General features: G+C 42.6%; 2 non-coding genes across 2 annotated transcripts; both read left to right on the forward strand.

Moving 5' to 3' along the window:
- Window positions 1-2012: 2012 nt before the first annotated feature.
- On the forward strand, window positions 2013-2084 carry TRNAC-GCA (transfer RNA cysteine (anticodon GCA)). The gene has a single exon. It is a non-coding gene; the product is annotated as a tRNA-Cys (tRNA).
- A 2523-nt stretch (window positions 2085-4607) lies between these two features.
- On the forward strand, window positions 4608-4679 carry TRNAC-GCA (transfer RNA cysteine (anticodon GCA)). Its single transcript has one exon. It is a non-coding gene; the product is annotated as a tRNA-Cys (tRNA).
- Window positions 4680-4879: the final 200 nt, after the last annotated feature.

Raw genomic sequence — 4879 nt, forward strand, 5'->3', positions numbered from 1 at the left:
TCTAGACACCAAATGTCTGGGCACCCTGTGACCCAGTCAGGTGGACACATAAAATTATCATCACACTGTGATTATCACTGAGGGTTTCCAAGATGACTTTGGGGAACATGGATAAATTTACCAGCTGTGTATTTCTGTTTGGCAACTGTGTACAGAGAGCCAATATTTTGGCAAGTTATTTAAGTTCACTGTGCCTCAATTTCCTCACTGTGAGGATGACAATAGTTCCTCTCTCATTGGATTGTTTTAAAGATTAAATGAATCAATACTTGTAAATCACTTAGAATGGTACATGGCAAGTAGTTAAGCGCAACATGTGTTAAATACAATTTTAATATATTTCAAAAGCTGTGTATTTATTTTGAGGTGCACTACAAAGAAATACAGTTGGCATGATTTCAAGAATATTTCTGCTTAGGATGAGGCTAAATATACAAAAAAAGTGGGTTGATTTCAAGACAAATAATAAATATTAGTATAGGAGGTATGTGATAATGGTAAAAAAAAATTGAGACAGTGGAAAGTGAAATAGGTTTAGGAATTCCTTAGGTTTAGGAATTCCTTAGGTTTAGGAAATACTACGAATGATAAAAAATAAGGTCATATTTGTGGTGACCAAACAACCCCAGCCTGGTTTTCTGAGAGATTTCCCAAGATGTAGGACATACAGTGCTAAAACCAGGAGAAGCCCCAGCAAACCAGGATGTTTGGTCTAACTATATAACTACAGTTTGATATTTATTCCACAAACATTTGATGAGCACCTGCGTCATTCCAAGCACTGGAGGCTTCCAAATAGCCTCTAAGGAGTTGCCAGTGGAATGGACCCTTGGTTCTGTTGCTTTTGCTACTGTTATGTCTGTGCCTTTAAGCAGGGTTTTCCATCTTCCCTCCATCTGTTTCTTAGTCTGCAAAGGAAGTGGTTGAAATAAATGATCTCTAAATCCTTTCCAACGCCAGAGTTCTTCGATACAAAGCACACGATACATCTGTTACTGCTAAAATCTCTACTCCCACTGACGTCCAGAGTGAGAAAATAACAATGAGCAAAGAGTACATGTGGTTCTTTTCTTATCTCTCAATTCCAGCCTGAGTTAGGAGGGAAAATGAATGTAGTGGAGACTCCCCTCTCCTGGGCTCCCAACCAACCACCACCCTGACACACTAAGATCTTTTGAAAAGATTTCAATAATGTATATGGTCAGGAAATTGGCAGAAGAGAGCCTTCCTAATAGGTTTAAGACTCCATAAGAAGCACATGAAGAATTTATTAGGGGAAGAGGGGATGTTTATGGTGCCCAGAAATACAGGTTGCTCCAACTGTGGTGGTGTTTGGAAGTTGAAAAGGAATCTTGGTGGTAAGACCATGATAAATAATTTACTTGATTAAGAAGCTCTTATTTAGAATCTTGTTTCTCTTCATCAAATGACATTTTGGAGTTGGCAGTATTCCAAGTTTCAAGCAAGTTATGTTACATTAGAGTGTATCTCCTTGACCATCTGTTTTTGTGTGAGTAAAAACATCTTACAGTTACGTCTTGGAAAAGCTATCTCACACAAATCATTATTTATACATATATTTTCCAGAATCAATTTAATGAAACAAATGTCTATTGAGTGCAAGTTATGAGATCAGTTCTGTGAAATCAGAAGTGCAATGAGGATCTCAGTTTCTGGGAGCTGTGGCTAAGGAAGCATGACAGGAATCCAATCATCCCATTATACTGATGATGCTATTTGTGGAAAATCTGATGATTTTTACCTGGAACCAAGGTTCACTTTGTATAAGCTATGGCAGACAGAAGAGGCTTTGGGTATGAAAGTCAAGAGAGTTTCCAGGCTCAGAGAACTTAATTCTCAGGAGTCAGGTCTTTTTTCATAATGAAATTCTATGATGCCCAGACTCCTTCCAGGCAGCATTCTCTCTAATTATAGCTCCACTGAGTCACTGCAGGTGTTTAGAGCTATAATGTTGAGAGAGAGATAGAATATAAAAACAAGGCCATTTCACTGGGGGTATAGCTCAAGGGTAGAGCATTTGACTGCAGATCAAGAGGTCCCTGGTTCAAATCCAGGTGCCCCCTCCACATTTTTCTTTTTGCTTTAGAAGAATATGGATTGATTTTGACTTTAATATATTCTGTAGCTCATGACTGGTTGAATAATAACTAATATCCCTTGTATATATGCCAGGCAGCAGACTAGGTACTTTACATTAATTATCTCCTTCATTTCTCACCAAAATTTTACGAGATACATTATCTCTATTTTACACAAGGAGTCTGAGACTTGGAGATGCTACAAAGACAGGTCCAGGATTTAAACTAGGAGAACACGTTCTCAATGACTTCATTATACTACTCATTCTGTTCTCCTTCTGTTAAAAGCTTTGTCACAAATTTCCATTTAGCAATGCTCCCAAAATGCTACAACTGTCCATAGCCTTTTAGAACATTTTGGCTGCAGGGCAAACCCAGTAACAGTGATGATGCCCACACTTTATAGTGTCCTGGGGGCAGTCAGGGAATAGAGTCCTTGTTCACAGAGCACTGCTGTGGATAAACATGAACTGGCCTAAAATTTAGGAAACTGCACTCTTTTCCTGATCTAAAGCTTGGGGACTTTCTATTACCTTTCCATCCCCAGTTCATTGCCTGCAGCGAGCACCCCACCTTGGGTGCCTGCATTCCCTAGCCAGGGTGGGGCCAGAGGTCAAGCCTTAGTCTAGGTTTAACTCCTGCCTGACGCTCAGGCACTGCTGCATTTTAAAATCAGCTTGAATGACATACACTGAGCCCCTACTACATGCCAGAATTGTGCAAAGTGTGAACCCAGAAGTGAATAAGACACAGCCCCTGGACTCAGTGTGCTTTCAGCCAGGAAGCAGGCCTGTAAAATAAGAAGTCAGACAGCTGTGAGCTGGACCGAGCTGGGCCAGCTTCAGGAATGCAGAGGAGGCAGTTATTACCTCTGTCCAGAGGAGGGAGGTTACAGGAGGTTTCCAAGAGGAGCTGATGGCAAGTCAGGGTCTCATAGAAGAACAGTATCGCACCAGAGGGAGGGTGGAGGAGAGGCAGGGGTGTGGTAAGTGAGGGTTGGGTCCCAGGCAGAGAAAACTGCATGGGCAGAGGCTGGAGCCAGATGGATGCAGTTGGAGGCAGCTGGAGCACAAAATGTGCTATGGGAAGTGTCAGCAGAGGAGGCTGAAGCTGAGGAGGCAGACAGGGATCAAAATGTAAGAACTCTTGTGCTGAGAGTCTTGCAGTTTATCATGAAGGCCTTTAAGAGGAGTAGTCTAGATGCACCTGATTTTAAAATGACTGCTGTGGGAGCAGTAGGAGATGGATGTCAGGGGTGGAAGCTGGGAGGCCATTTAGGAGGTGGTGGCACTGAGGTGCAAGGGTGGGGGTGGGCGTAAGTGATGTCAAAGCTAAACTCAGCAGTACCCAGTGATTGACTGGCACTGGGAGGAGAGGTTGGAAGAAGCCCAGTGCTGTGTTACATTCTTTGACCAAATGACATTATGCAGTGGTGTCACCAATCAAGACAAGGAGAAGGCTAATCAGATGGTTACATAGGTAGGCCTGGCACCCAGCTCTGAGCCCACACTGAAATCCTGGCCCTGCCACCTCTCAGCTGCATGGCCACTCTGTGCCTCAGTTTTCTTACTTGTAAAATCAGTATGCTAACTATAATATCTGTTTTGTGGGATTTATTTCTGATGATTGAGCCAGAAGTTATGGCTAGAACTGAGCCAGGCACATAGCAAGTGTTTAGTAAATATGGACTATTATTACAACAAAGCAAAATAGGAGAAGATGCAGGTTTGAGCAGGAAAACAGCAAGTGTAGTTTGGGGCACACTGGGTTTGCAATCTGAAGTTTCGGTAGAACCTCAGAGTGGAGTGGCTGGGAAGGGTCGTCTACAGCCCTCAGAGAGCTGTGAGCTGGAGCTCTGGGGGCTGTGGGCTCCTTAGCTTCACAGAGCTTCCAGCCTTCATCAGGGAGAACTTACTGCAGTGACAGAGATTTCCTTGACCTTTCTTCTCAATACACAAGATTGAAAGTTCTCAGACTGGAACTCAAGGAACTAGGAATCAGTGGTGTTCAAAGGTGAATTTTGGACTTCTTATCTGGTTTTTTTTCCAGCTGTAAAGTGAGAGAGTTCACCTGGATGAGATCCCCTTGAAAATCTGATAAAATCATGTACCATATACAATCCATGCACACATACAATATTTGCCTGTAATTCAGAGCTGAACATGAACCTCTGTAGTCCAGTTGTGGATTCCCAGTTAAGACCACCTCCATGTCCAACACTTGATGGCAGTCCACGATATTTACAACATTCACTGATGTGCCTGGAGATTTATGGGCAGTTGGTGGTGTATTTTAAACACTGGAGAGTTTGATATTAGAGCACTGAGCTTTAAGTTCTGAGAACGGAATGAACATACAAGCTCTGGGATAAGTAGGAGATGATGTGGCTATAACGGAATCAGGGATGAAATTAAATCTAGCAGGAATCTCAGCCACACAGATATTTATGAAGTATGATGAAACTCATAAAAGTGGAATAAGTGCTTATAGGAGGCATTAATAGCATCAGGGGGTATAGCTCAGTGGTAGAGCATTTGACTGCAGATCAAGAGGTCCCTGGTTCAAATCCAGGTGCCCCCTGTGTTTTTTTCTTTTGTTCTTCCTGGCAGCTTCTTTAAAAGCCTGGATCTAGGGTGAGTTAAGCAAGGTGCCTAGGGCTAAAAATTTAAGGAGGCACTCACTCTCAGGTTCATGGAGGTGCCTTGGCTTATTAATTCCCTCACAGTAGAACTATGTGCTCATGTAAACCCACCCTGCCTGCACCAGACACACACAAACAC

This window comes from Orcinus orca, chromosome 5, assembly GCF_937001465.1.
Source record: "Orcinus orca chromosome 5, mOrcOrc1.1, whole genome shotgun sequence".
In the NCBI taxonomy this organism is placed as follows: domain Eukaryota; kingdom Metazoa; phylum Chordata; class Mammalia; order Artiodactyla; family Delphinidae; genus Orcinus; species Orcinus orca.